General features: G+C 40.9%; 1 protein-coding gene across 4 annotated transcripts in view; it reads left to right on the top strand.

Annotated features, from left to right (window-relative positions):
- Nucleotides 1-15168, top strand: part of LOC128688634 (uncharacterized) — a 41861-nt gene that overhangs the window by 15289 nt on the left and 11404 nt on the right. Inside the window, exon 2 of one of the 4 annotated variants that reach the window (XM_053776553.2) lies at nucleotides 2012-2110. The exons of the other annotated variants lie outside the window; for them this stretch is intronic. The gene's annotated coding sequence lies outside the window, so the exon portion shown is untranslated. The remainder of the gene's footprint in view (nucleotides 1-2011; nucleotides 2111-15168) is intronic. 4 annotated transcript variants of the gene reach the window in all.

Below are 15168 nucleotides of genomic sequence, written 5' to 3'. Positions count from 1 at the left end.
TTATTTTTTCTTATGAAATGATAGAGAATCTTTTCCCGATTGTAATGACACCAAAAAAACGAAATTTGATGGAAAACTGACGGAATTATGCTCTCGCGAATTTAGCGACTTCGGCACTGTTTACAAATCGGCGATTTCGCCCACTTTGAGCCCTATTTTCGGCTAATTCCATTGTTCCAGTCGCCCAAACTCATAGCTATTTCTTTAGAACTCCATTTTTTCTATCGATTGAGTACAAGAAACTGCCCATTTACCGATTTCAACTACCTAATAATGTGGTCAGAAATTTGCAATTTGGCCAATTTCACGAAAATAAAAAATATGACAATTTCAAAATAAGGTCCAGAATGAACAATGCAGACATTCCTGGCTCTAAAATAACATTTTCTTTGCTCATCAGTCATGTCTCCAGGCCCCTCTGATATTACTCTTGCTTTCTATTTTGAATTTTTATTCAAACAAAAAATTGAAGACTTACTATTATGCAGACTACTGCAATACTGTAATAATTGTATAAATAACATCAACCCATTCATGACTGCATATTAGAATGGCTAGTTGGACATTTATTGGACAATTGCATCATTTGTTTACTTTTGAACATTGGCAAAAATCAAACATTTTCCCTACTTTGAGCTCCATTTCTAGGTTCTTTTTATAGTAAAATCAATCAAAATCACCTCTATTTCTATAATATATTTTCCATTCTATCAAATGAGATCAAGAAAACGAGAATACAACCATAAATACTATACGAAAATAGACCACAAAGTCGGCATTTTAATTAAAAAAAAACGGTCGGAGTTTTTTTTTTTCTCATTATGCACTGCGTGCTCCAGGATTTTTTTTATGTGGTGCACACTGACCACACAGACCCATTCTCTCACATGTGGGCCTACCAGCTTTCTCCTGCTTGATTTGAAGCCGCTAGAATTTATGAGTACATATACGTCAAACACGGTACCTTGTAAGACGTATATATACGGCCGCGACAGTCAAAGGGTTAAGATGAATTTGTGGCAGAGTTTTAACAACTCGTGTGTGGATTTTGATCTGAGCTGCCTCCTGGGGTTATCTCTGCTAAAACATTATTTGCCACATTCCTCCATTTTAGGTGTCTTAAGTTTAAATCGCTCAACAAAAAAATATTTGGGGCTGGGGTTGAAAGATTTTTCCAGAAAGTGGTCAGTTTTCAAAGGCTGTGCCTTGAATTCTTGGGAAGTGTATCTGGTGGCTTGTATACAACCACAATGACAAGATTTTGGTTTTCAATTTTTATTGCCAAAACTTCAACTACATTTGTGGTTTTTAGTAATTTCAAGCAAATGAGCAACTGTGACATTAAAAAAAAAAAATCCAGCTCCACAGGGTGCACGATGAGAAGAGCAAACCTCTGACCTTGTGTTTGGTTTAGAATAGCAAATTTCAGGTGTTTTTCTAGGATGATTTTTATGGTTTGCTTGGCTGTTTCTTCATATCATTTGATAAAATGGAATGCTTTCTACTGAAGTACAGATGAATTTGGTTGGTTTCAGGACCGGAAGTAGTTTGAAGTCATGCTTAAAGTAGCGGAATTAATCAATAATTGGTGATTTGCCCGATGATAGGTAAGGCCCCTATCCCCTCCTGGTTTGTGTTATGGATTTTTACTAGGCCTGCTTCAATTACTGGGACACCCTAAATCATGACCAATCATTCCTAGTTACATTGTACTTAATCCTTTCACTGTCCATCATAACTGCTGGCTTGATCAAATGGTGGGTGGAATTGCCATCTGCTATTAGTCGATGACAATTCCACCCCCATTATGCAATAGCTCTACATGTTTCAGAGGTAAATATGGTGAATATATAATTGCTAACTTTTCAACCAAACACGCAAGGACTCCCATTACAGTTGGTGTAATATACAGGATACCACATACTAATATTCCAAGCTTTAGTGACAACCTAAAAAAAAAAAACCTAATAACTAACAAGCACCTAAATAAACATGTCCTATTACTTTCTAGTGACCTCAGCATTAACCTTGGCCTAGCTGAGGAGGCACCTATAACACGTCATAAGTAGTATGAACAACTCATTGCTCATACCAGCTATAATGAACCAAGGTAAACAGAGATGAGTTCAACCACAATTGATCATACATATGTGTATAAATATATTAGCTCCTCTCAAAGCAGGGATCGTCACAAACAGTACTACTGATCACTACCTCGCCTTCCTCATAACAAACGGTTGTAAACTACCACTTGAATATAGTAAGATATCATTTCATCTCCATGACAAGACATCCATAAATAACTTCACTACAGCTCTAAGTTAAATTCACTGGAGAACACAATTTGACAATGACAAGGGTGTTGATGGCTGGCTTAAAAAATTTTCCACAAAAAAATACAAAATCTTTACAACAAACATTGTCCTATAAAAGCTAAGCAGATTACAGCAGAGAGACTGAGTAGCCCATGGCTACGTAGTCTCTTTGTCACATCCATAGATAAGATACATATCTCCTAGTCACATCCATAGATAAGGTACATATCTACAAAAAACAATAGAGACTGAGCTTAATAACTAAAGAACATACCAAAAACTATTTGACAGTCCTTACTAAACTACTGTACTGTGTTAGGAGATTCAATGAAATGAGGTAATATGAAAAAGACCTGGAGCCGACCAAAATCAGATATTGTACTAACTAAACTCGGTGAACCACACCTCCAGGCTGTAGAAACAGCCAGTAAATTAAATGATTTGTTCTCTACTATAGGATTAAGTCTAGCTAATAAAATTCCTAGCACTAATACTTGAGCGAGTGATTATCTTGTTGGAAGCTTTCCAGCATCCCTTTATCTTGCTCCAGCTGAGCCCGCACAGATTATTAATTCGCTGAAAAACAAGTCAGGAAATTTAGATAAATTCCCACCACTGGTGCTCAAAAGAGCAACACACATCCTTTCACCCGCTATTACAGCATTGTGTTGCGAATCACTAGAAACAGTACTCAAAATAGCATGGGGCCAATATCATTATACAGTGGAACCTCAAATTTTGAACATATCACTTATCGAACTCTTCAAAAATCGAACGTTTTTTTCTAACCAGCTTTGTCCCTATTATTGAACTCGCCGCTACAGTGGACCCCCGGTTAACGATTTTAATCCGTGCAAGAGGGGTAATTGTTATGCGAAATAATCGCTATGTGAATGAATTTTCCCCATAAGAAATAATGGAAATCAAATTAATCCGTGCAAGACACCCAAAAGTATGAAAAAAAAAATTTTACCACATGAAATATACATTTTCCCACACACAAAGAGAAGGATACATGCACAATAGTAGAGTAGTACATGCACAGTATATATTGTGCATGTACTAGTCTACTAAATGAAGAATAAATGACACTTACCTTTATTGAAGATGCAGCAATGACTGATGAGACACTGTGTCCTGGGAGTGCCTTATCCTCCTGAGTACTGTAGGTCCTGTTTGGCATTTTCTTCCAGAACAGGCCTTATCACACTGTGTATGCCACTACGATTCTTAAATCTCTCAAACCAACCTTTGCTGGCTTTAAATTCACCAATATGAGCACTAGTTCCAGGCATTTTTCCCTGTTCACCTGGGTGTTAGTCGACTTGTGTGGGTTGCATCCTGGGAGACAAGATTAAGGACCCCAATGGAAATAAGTTAGACAGTCTTCGATGACACTGACTTTTTTGGGTTATCCTGGGTGGCAAATCCTCTGGGGTTAATTGTTTCTTGGTATTCTCAATAAGCCACACCAACAACGGTGCTACAGCAGCAGCAGCAGCTGACAGTGCAGCAGCAGCTGACAGTGCAGCAGCAGCAGCAGCAGCTGTACCACCAATAGTAGCGATGGTTGATTGGGGTTTATTATACAACCTGGCCAGCTCGGAGACATGCACTCCACTTTCATACTTATCAATGATCTTTTTCTTCATCTCTATTGTAATTCTCACCCTTATTGCTGTAGGGTTGGCACTAGAAGCTTTCTTGGGGCCCATGGTCACTTATTTTCCAGAAAAAGCACCGAAAACACTGTAATAATACGAAATATTCCGATTGTATGCTTGGATGTTACCGCGGAGGCTGGCTGGTAAACAATGCCACCAGCGGAACATGTGAGCGTGGCTCAGGCCGCACATTGGACGCGTCTCGGACGAAAATCGGTAAGCGGGTTTTTAAGCGGTATGTGAGGCAAAATTTTTGCAATTAAAGTAAGCGGTATGCGAAATAATCGCTATGTGATGCCATCGTTATGCGGGGGTCCACTGTATTTTCGAACTGCCGGGTACTGGACCTGTCCACGCCCCCGTGCAGGCGCTGTGAGCCAGTCTGGTTTTGTTGATGCTTGAGTGAACACTAACCTGCGCTCTCATTCAAACATTTTATGATTATATTTCGTTGTGTTTAGTGCTTGTGGGACTGTGAAATAAGCTGCCATGGGCCCAAAGAAACTTGCTAGTGGTACCTCTGTGGTAAAGAAAGTGAGAAACACCATAGATGTGAAGAAGAAAATAATACAGAAGTATGAGAGTGGCGTGAGACTTGTTGAGCTTGCCAGGATGTATGGGAAAAACAAGTCGACCATTGCTTCTATCCTGGCAAAGAAAGAACAAATCAAGGAAGCTGATGTTGCGAAAGGTGTTCATATGCTAACAAAAAAAAGACCACAGACAATTGATAAGGTTGAGAAGTTGTTGCTGGTGTGGATCAAGGATAAAGAGATGGCAGGTGATAGTGTTTCAGAGACCATTACATGTATTTGTGAAAAGGCAAGAAAGTTGCATGCCGATCTGGTAGTGAATTTAAGGCCAGCAGAGGCTAGTTTGACAGAGAAGGGAAGTAACCCCAGAGAGGGCTTTGATACCTGAAGCCCTCATGGAGGGGGATTCTCCTTTCAAACACTAACCCCAACTCCCTCTCTCCTCCTCCCTATCTTCCAGATGGCATCACTAATCTTCAATAAAGGTAAGTAAAAATGTTATTTTATATGTTTATTTACATTTATTAATACATAATTGAACACTATATTTGTTGTGTGTATGTAAAACTGGAATCAATCTCTATAAAATGTATTTTTTTGTGAATATTTTTGGGTTTCTGGAACGGATTGATTGTATTTCCATTATTTCTTATGGGAAATATTGCTTCGCTTTTCAGATTTTTCAAATTTAGAACTAGCTCCTGGAACGGATTAAGTTTGATATTTGAGGTTCCACTGTAATAGGACCACAGGGTAACTAAGTGGGTGAGGGCAGTTGCCCGACGTTCCATCCGAGAAGCTAAATGCACTTGTTGGCAGGATTGTTTCTTCAGTCACTTTTGACTTTGAGCGCAGTTTTGAAAAAATATGGAAATTGAGTGGCAAATACACTCCAGACCCAGCTCTGGTTCTTAGGGTTGCCAATGTCAGTATACTTAGCCCTCTTGAAGTTGTCACAGAAATTGGAATATCATCTTGTCCATATCTCTCAGGGGCTCCATCTATACCCCTCATTTCTTTCCTCCAAATCTGCCAGAGTTACTTTTCTAGCAGGGAAGAGTCTTATAATGTGCTTTTTTTTTTTGCTTCTAGAACTAGTCAACACTTTCCACTTGCTGATAGTTGGCAGCTGGACATGATGGCATTCATATTTATATTCTTCAGCATTTACATCTGTCTGCCCTTGTAGTCTGCTTACATCTTTTTAATCTTATTTGGTTGCAAGGAGTTCTTCCCCAGCTGTGGAAAACTTCCATTGTTCTGCCTTTTCGTAAACCAGGTACTTAGGGTCATAATGCCTCATATTATCATCCCATTGCTCTTACCAGTACAGTTGCAAGTTGATGGAATGTCTAATAGATAGATGTTTGGTGTGGTACTTAGACATGCAATAGCTTCTCCACTAGTCAGTTTGGCTTTTGTCAGGGCCACTCTGCTACTGACCCCTTACTCCACTTCAGTATTGACCCCCTTACTCCATGTAGATGCCTATGTTCGTAATGCTAGTGCTAGTAACCACTCGGTTATTGTAGTCTTTTTTTATCTTGAAAAGGCATAATGACACTACTAGGAGCTTTAACATTTTGGCCCAAGCTCATTCCTTAGGCCTCCAAGGCAGTCTGCCACTTTTCCTTAAAAACTTTTTATCTGAGGCACTTTTCTGTGTTCAGGTGGTTAATAATTTGCTTTCCTTAGACTGTCTAAGTTGAAGGTGTCCTGCAGGGATGTGTCCTTAACACCGCTCTTTTTCTATTTGCTATAAATGATCTCCCTGTATTCTCTCTATCTAATGTTTGGTCATCACTTTATATCGATGACTGCTGACTATTGCCTAGTACCAGCCTCACTCCAGAATGCTGTCAACCGTGTTTCCCATTGGACCATTACACGAGTTTAAATTTTATGACTCTGAAATGCACCAAATTACTTTCATCAGAGATTCTGTTGTTTCTGATACTTCATTATACCTGAATGGCTCCTTGAAAGTGGCATGGTCAGATTTCTCAGCCTTCTGTTTGACTGCCGACTGTAAAACTCTTGCTCATCTTTCATGGGGGCAGATCATCAACTCCTCTTCAACTGCATTCCGTCCTAATTTTATCGAAACTAGACTATGGCGACCAGATGTGTTCTGAAGCCTCTCCTGCAACTCCTTCTAAACTTGATCCCATTCATCATCAGGGATTACATTTATATCTAGGTGCTTTTCGCTTGTCCCCTGTTCTGAGCCTTTATGCAGAGGTGAATGTTCCATCCTTGAATGATTGCTGTGATGCCCATTGCCTCTGTTTTTTTTGTCCGCTCTCGTGACCTTCACGATCCTTCTACATACAGGATAATAATGGATGTTAGTAGAGATCCATTATTTGTTCACTGCCCCTGTTTACTCTGTCCCTTTCCTCTTCATCTTCACTCACTCTTGACTTCTCTTTAGTTGCCCTCTTCATATGTATGTACTTCTATCATCTAACTTTTCTCTTTCCTCCTTGGGAAGTTCCGACTGTTTGTATCTGTTCTTCCCCACTGTCATGCACAAAAACTCCATTACAGTATCAACAGTGGCTTTTTCCTCTCTTTTTCTTATCCACTTCTGGCCTCATTTTTGGGCTGTTGCAGTTTACACTGATGGTTCTAAATCCTCTGACGTTGTCAGGTTTGCAGTAGTGTTCCTGGACAGTGTTGTACAAGGTCATTTATTACTCGGCTAGTATCTTCACAGATGAACTGTATGCAATTCTCTTAGCAATTATCCGTATTGTGTCCAGGCCTACTTCATCGTTTATGTAGTCTTGGACTCCTTTAGTGCTTTGCAGCCTATCAAAAAATTTAAGTTGCCTCGTCCCCCAGTTCTATGTATACAACTTGGGTTGCACTGCATTTCTAGCAAAAAGCAAAGAAATTGTTTTCTTCTGGATACTTGGGCATGTTGATGTTCAGGGCAATGAGCAGGCAGACTCTGCTGCGCAATCAGTGGTATACGACCTTCCAATTTCATTTAGAGGTATTCCATTCTCAAATTATTTTGCTGTCATCTCTAGCCACCTTCACAGCTGTTGTCAGAAACATTGGTCTGAATTTATTCATAACAAATTACACCATCAAGCCGAGTTTAGGATCTTTGTCTGATCATTGATGTCGTGGTTGGGAGACTATGCTTTCTCATTCTTTGCATAAGACGCACACATCTCACTTGTGGGGTATCTCATGGAGAGGCACCCATTTCCACTGTGTGAATTGTGTTGTTCCGATTTCAGTTTGCCATATTCTGTTGGACTGTCCAGTCTGTCAGTGAGCATGCAAAATTTACCTTCTGCATCATCACTGCTCTAACATCCTTTATCTTCCCTCCTCACTGACAGCCTTACCTTTAACACAGACTCCCTCTTTGACTTTTTGACAGCAACAGATTTGTTATGCAACCTTTGATAATACTTCCTTTAGCACTCTTCACTGACCTTACAATCTCTACCCTGCAGTGCTGTATGATCCTGGTGGCTTAGCACTTAGTTTTGATTATACAGTGGACCCCCAGTTTTCATCCTTAATCTGTTTCAGAAGGTTTGTCAAAGTCTGAAATGGATGAAAACTGAAGTAATATTTCCCATAAGATATGATGTAAATTCAGTTAATTTGTTTCAGACACCCCGAACTATTAACAAAAAATAAATTAAGGTAGTAATAGAACTAGGCATTAAAAAACACAATAAAAAGTAAAATACATACACAGTACAGTGGTCCCTCGTTGTTCGTAATTAATCCGTTCCTGGAGCCGTTACTATAAACGAAATTTACGATTTACGAATCAGTTTTCCCCATAAGAAATAATGTAAATACAATTAATCCGTTCCTGACACCCAGAAGTATTAAAACAAAAAAAATTTTAACATGAAATATACATGTAGTACATAAACAATACAATGGGAAATGATGAATGAAACGTTAACAGCATAACACTTACCTTTATTGGAGATTCTTCTTAGTGTATGGGAGACTGGAGGAGGAGAGAGAGTGCATTGTTTATAGTTTGGAAGGGGAATCCCCTTCCATCAACACCTCAGGTACCATTTGCTTTTCTGGGGTTGCTTCTCTTCACTGTTTCTTAATGCCACTAGGACCACCTTGAGAGTCACTGGAGTCCTGTCTCACAAAATAACTGTGGAGAGAGCGCTGTTTCTGGCATCTCTTTAACACTTCCCTAAAATGGCCCAAGACTTTGTCACTGTACATGTTGCCAGCCTGGCTTGCAACAACCTTGTTAGGGTGGTGTTTCTCCATAAAGCTTTCCATCTTACCCCACATAGTAAAAATCTCTTTAATTTCTCAAGAAGGCACCTTCTTCCATCTCTCTTCCTCCTCCTCTGCAGCAAGATTCTGAGCTGCGGTATGTTGCTCTTCCTGCTGAAGCTCTTGCAGCTCCTCAGTGGTGAGCTCTTCATTGTGGTCTTCCACCAATTCTTCCACATCCTCCAAACTCACATCCAACCCCATGGAACTCCCCAGTGCCACAATTGATTTTACAACAGACATAGGCTCATTAGGGTCAGTCCCAAATCCTTCAAAATCCCTCTTGTCGACACAATCTGGCCACAATTTTCTCCAGGCAGAGTTCAAAGTCCTGGTAGTCACTCCCTCCCAAGCCATACTTATAAGGGTTATGCAGTGGAGGATGCTGAAGGGTTCTCTCCAAAATTCCCTTAGGGTCAAGTGAGCGTCTGTTGTCACAGTCAAGCACCTGTGAAGCATTGCTTTTGTGTAGAGCTTTTTAAAGTTTGCAATAACCTGCTGGTCCATGGGTTGGAGGAGAGGAGTGGTATTCGGGGGCAAGAACTTTACTGTGATGAACCCAAACTCCTCGAAAATTAGGTCATCCAAGTTTGGAGGATGAGCAGGTGCATTGTCCATTACTAGCATGCACTTGAGATCCAATTTCTTTTCCAGGAGATACTCCTTCACACTAGGGCCAAACACTTCATTGAACCACTCGATGAAAATTTCCCTCGTGACCCATGCCTTACTATTAGATTTCCAAAACACACACAATTTACTCTTCATAACATTGTTTTTCCTGAACACTCTGGGATTTTCAGAATGGTACACTAGTAATGGCTTCACTTTGAAATCCCCACTAGCATTAGCGCAGAACATTAGCGTCAGCCTGTCTTTCATAGGCTTATGTCCTGGCATTGCCTTTTCCTCTTGTGTAATGAAGGTCCTCTTTGGCATTTTCTTCCAAAAGAGGCCTGTTTTGTCACAATTGAACACTTGTTCAGGTTTCAGTCCTTCACTGTTTATGTACTCCTGGAATTCATGCACATATTTTTCAGCCGCCTGGTGGTCCGAACTGGCAGCCTCACCATGCCTTACCACACTGTGTATGCCAGTACGGTTCTTGAATCTCTCAAACCAGCCTTTGCTGGAGTTAAATCCACTCACTTCACCACTATTTGCAGGCAATTTCTTTACCAAATCTTCATGCGACTGCCTTGCCTTTTCACAAATAAACGAAGTCATAAGAGAATCTCCTGCTAATTGTTTCTCATTTATCCATACCAATAATAACTTCTCAACCTCTTCCAGTATTGGTGATCTCATTTTTGTCAGCATAGTTACTCCCTTTGCAACAACAGCATCCTTTATTTCATTTTTCTTGGCCACTATGGAACATAAGGTTGTGTAGGGTTTCTTATACATCCTGGACATTTCGGCCACACTTGTACCACTTTCATATCGTTCAATGACTTAAGAAATCGTAATGACACGATTGCAAATAAACCATACCCCCGGCCGGGATTGAACCCGCGGTCATAGAGTCTCAAAACTCCAGCCCGTCGCGTTAGCCACTAGACCAGCTAGCCACAATAAGATTCATCCAACTAGGTATATTTCTACACCATAGGAAAGTTAGCACAGGCACCTCTGTGACCACAAATGCAAGTTTTTACAGACGAATCTCCAGCTAGCGTGGCCGTGACGAACTCTAGCTCAAGTCCCTCCACTGCCGTCAACATGACTTAAGAAATCGTAATGACACGATTGCAAATAAACCATACCCCCGGCCGGGATTGAACCCGCGGTCATAGAGTCTCAAAACTCCAGCCCGTCGCGTTAGCCACCTAGTTGGATGAATCTTATTGTGGCTAGCTGGTCTAGTGGCTAACGCGACGGGCTGGAGTTTTGAGACTCTATGACCGCGGGTTCAATCCCAGCCGGGGGTATGGTTTATATCGTTCAATGATGGTTTTCTTAAATTCAGTCATATTTCTCACCTTCTTTACCACAGGCTTGGCACTAGGAACTTTCTTTGAAGCCATGATAGCTTATTTAGTACAATGGACCCTCGACTAACGCTATTAATCCGTTCCTGAGAGCTCATCGTTAGTCAAAATAATCATTAGTCAAGTTAATTTTCCCCATAAGAAATAATGGAAATCAAATTAATCAGTGCAAGACACCCAAAAGTATTGAAAAAAAAAATTTTAACACATGAAATATTAATTTTAATACACACAAACTGAAGAAGACATGCACAGTTACATGACACTTACCTTTATTGAAGATCTGGTGATGATTGATGGGATGGGAAGAGGAGAGTGTGTTGATGGTCTTAGTGTTTAGAAGGGGAATCCCCTTCCATTAGGACTTGAGGTGGCAAGTCCTTTTTCGGGGTTACTTCCCTTCTTTTAATGCCACTAGGACCAGCTTGAGAGTCACTGGACCTCTGTCGCACAACATATCTGCCCATAGAGGCCTGTACCTCCCGTTCCTTTATGACATTCCTAACGTGTTTCACAACATTGTCAGTGTCACCATTAAACACTTGTTCAGGTTTCAGTCCTTCACTGTTTATGTACTCCTTGAATTCCTGCACATATTTTTCAGCTGCTTTTTGGTCCAAACTGGCAGCCTCACCATGCCTTATCACACTATGTATGCCACTACGATTCTTAAATCTCTCAAACCAACCTTTGCTGGCCTTAAATTCACTCACATCACCACTAGTTGCTGGCATTTTTCTAATTAAATCGTCATGCAACTTCCTAGCCTTTTCACATATGATCGCTTGAGAGATGCTATCTCCTGCTATCTGTTTTTCATTTATCCATACCAATAACAGTCTCTCAACATCTTCTATCACTTGCGATCTTAGTTTCGAAAACATAGTTGCACCTTTGGCAAGAACAGCTTCCTTGATTGCCGTTTTCTTGGCCACAATAGTAGCGATGGTTGATTGGGGTTTTGTGTACAGCCTGGCCAGCTCGGAGACATGCACTCCACTTTCATACTTAGCAATGATCTCTTTCTTCATATCCATAGTAATTCTCACCCTTTTTGCTGTAGGGTTGGCACTAGAAGCTTTCTTGGGGCCCATGGTGACTTATTTTGCAGGTACAATCAATAAAAAGGCTGTGATAATATGAAATGTTCCGATTGTATACTTGGAAGCGACCGCGGTGGCTGGCTGGCTTGTAAACACTGGCCAGAAGTGGACGCGTCTCAGACGGAAGGAATAGTGTTGGTAGAGTTTTTTAGCGCTAATCGAGGCAAAATTTTTGCGATAAAATGTATCGCTAGTCAGATTTATCGTTAATCGATGCCATTGCTGGTCGAGGGTCCACTGTACAGTGGACCCCCGCATACCGTTGACATCACATAACGTTTAATCCGCATACCGCTCGCTTCTATCTCAAAAATTTTGCCTCGCATACCGCTCAAAAACCCACTCGCCGCTGTTCGTCCAAGACGCGTCCAATGTGCGCCCTTAGCCAGCCTCACATGTGCCGCCGGTGGCATTGTTTACCAGCCAGCCTCCGCGGTAACATCCAAGCATACAATCGGAACATTTCGTATTATTACAGTGTTTTTGGTGATTTTATCTGCAAAATAAGTGACCATGGGCCCCAAGAAAGCTTCTAGTGCCAACCCTACAGCAATAAGGGTGAGAATTACTATAGAGATGAAGAAAGAGATCATTGATAAGTATGAAAGTGGAGTGCGTGTCGCCGACCTGGCCAGGTTGTACAAGAAACCCAAATCAACCATCGCTACTATTGTGGGCAACAGAAAGGCAATCAAGGAAGCTGTTCTTGCCAAAGGTTTAACTGTGTTTTCGAAACAGAGATCGCAAGTGATGGAAGATGTTGAGAGACTCTTATTGGTGTGGATAAATGAAAAACAGCTAGCAGGAGATAGCGTCTCTCAAGCGATCATAAGCGAAAAGGCTAGGAAGTTGCATGAGGATTTAATTAAAAAAATGCCTGCAACTAGTGATGATGTGAGTGAATTTAAGGCCAGCAAAGGTTGGTTTGAGAGATTTAAGAAGCGTAGTGGCATACATAGTGTGATAAGGCATGGTGAGGCTGCCAGTTCGGACCACAAAGCAGCTGAAAAATATGTGCAGGAATTCAAGGAGTACATAGACAGTGAAGGACTGAAACCTGAACAAGTGTTTAATTGTGATGAAACAGGCCTGTTTTGGAAGAAAATGCCAAGCAGGACCTACATTACTCAGGAGGAAAAGGCACTCCCAGGACATAAGCCTATGAAAGACAGGCTTACTTTGTTGATGTGTTCCAATGCTACTGGTGATTGCAAAGTGAAGCCTTTATTAGTGTATCACTCTGAAACTCCCAGACCGTTCAGGCAAAAGAATGTCCTCAAGGAGAATTTGTGTGTGCTGTGGAGGGCAAACAGTAAGGCATGGGTCACTAGGGACTTTTTCTATGACTGGTTACACCATGCATTTGCCCCCAATGTGAAAGATTATCTAACTGAAAAGAAATTAGAACTTAAGTGCCTCCTGGTGTTAGACAATGCCCCTGGTCATCCTACAGACGTGGCAGAGCGACTTTATGGGGACATGAAATTCATTAAGGTGAAGTTTTTGCCTCCTAATACCACTCCTCTCCTGCAGCCCATGGACCAGCAGGTTATTGCAAACTTCAAAAAACTGTACACAAAAGCTCTGTTTGAAAGGTGCTTTGTAGTGACCTCAGAAACTCAACTGACTCTAAGAGAGTTTTGGAGAGAGCACTTTAATATCCTCAATTGTGTAAACCTTATAGGTAAGGCTTGGGAGGGAGTGACTAAGAAGACCTTGAACTCTGCTTGGAAGAAACTGTGGCCAGAATGTGTAGACAAAAGGGATTTTGAAGGGTTTGAGGCTAACCCTGAGAGGATTATGCCAGTTGAGGAATCCATTGTGGCATTGGGAAAGTCCTTGGGGTTGGAGGTTAGTGGGGAGGATGTGGAAGAGTTGGTGGAGGAGGACAATGAAGAACTAACCACTGATGAGCTGATAGATCAACTTCAACAGCAAGAGGCCATACCTGAGGAAACTGGTTCAGAGGAGGGGAGAGAGAAATTGAAGAAGTTGCCTACTACAAAGATTAAGGAAATCTGTGCAATGTGGCTGAAAATGCAAACCTGTATGGATGAGAATCACCCTCACACAGCTATTGCAAGCCGTGCTGGTGATTATTACACTGACAATGTTGTGAAACACTTTAGGGAAGTCATAAAGGAACGAGAGGTACAGGCCACTATGGACAGATATGTTGTGCGAAAGAAGTCCAGTGACTCTGAAGCTGGTCCTAGTGGCATTAAAAGAAGAAGGGAAGTAACCCCAGAAAAGGACTCGACACCTCAAGTCTTAATGGAAGGGGATTCCCCTTCTAAACACTAACACTCTCTCTCCCCTCCTCCCATCCCATCAATCATCACCAGATCTTCAATAAAAGTAAGTGTCATGTAATTGTGCATGCCTTTTTCAGTTTGTGTGTATTAAAATTTAACATTTCATGTGGTAAATTTTTTTTTTTTTCATACTTTTGGGTGTCTTGCACGGATTAATTTGATTTCCATTATTTCTTATGGGGAAAATTCATTCGCATACCGATCATTTCGCATAACAATGAGCCCTCTTGCACGGATTAAAATCGCTATGCGGGGGTCCACTGTACTTGCAAGCACTAAAATAAATGGAATATTATGAAATATTTCGCTGGAGCATGCGAGGGGACCTTTGCTCACTGGTAAACAATGCCAGACTGGCTGCCGCCCTGGCCCACGCCGTGCGTACGCGTCCCGGACGAACTACGACTCGCGAGTCAACCTATGAAAAGCAAGTCCATGTTTATACGAAAATACCCCTATGATTGGCGAATTTTACGATTGCCGGGAACTACGAAAAGCGGGGGACCACTGTACATTCATTACTTACCTTAAAATATTTGTAGTCTTAATGTAGGGAGAGAGACTGAGTAGCATTTATTAGTAGGAAGTCAGTATAGGTAGCCGGTAGGTGTAGCCCAGGTGGGCTACACCTACCGGCTACCTACACTGTGGCCCAGAGCCATATTATTACCATCGACATATTTCACTGAGTTTAATTGTTTCTAACCACTACCTTTAGATGCCATCATAAACAAAGGGAGAAGTAATGAATAATTTATGCCGAGAATTGTAAACAAAAGCGTCATGTATTAACCCGTAAACGGTCCAGACGTATATAGTATATGTTTTTTCAACATTTGAAAGTATGTAAAAAAAATAGATCTTTTTTTTTTAATTTGAAAACGTATAAAAAACTTTGATCTACTTTTGTTTTTTTGTTATACACGTATTTGAAAATATGTAAAAAAAAAAATAGATCTACTT

Source organism: Cherax quadricarinatus, chromosome 13 (genome assembly GCF_038502225.1).
Source record: "Cherax quadricarinatus isolate ZL_2023a chromosome 13, ASM3850222v1, whole genome shotgun sequence".
Classification (NCBI taxonomy): Eukaryota; Metazoa; Arthropoda; class Malacostraca; order Decapoda; family Parastacidae; genus Cherax; species Cherax quadricarinatus.
The sequence above is the reverse complement of the archived record's forward strand: the minus strand, read 5'-3'. Positions and strand labels throughout refer to the sequence as shown.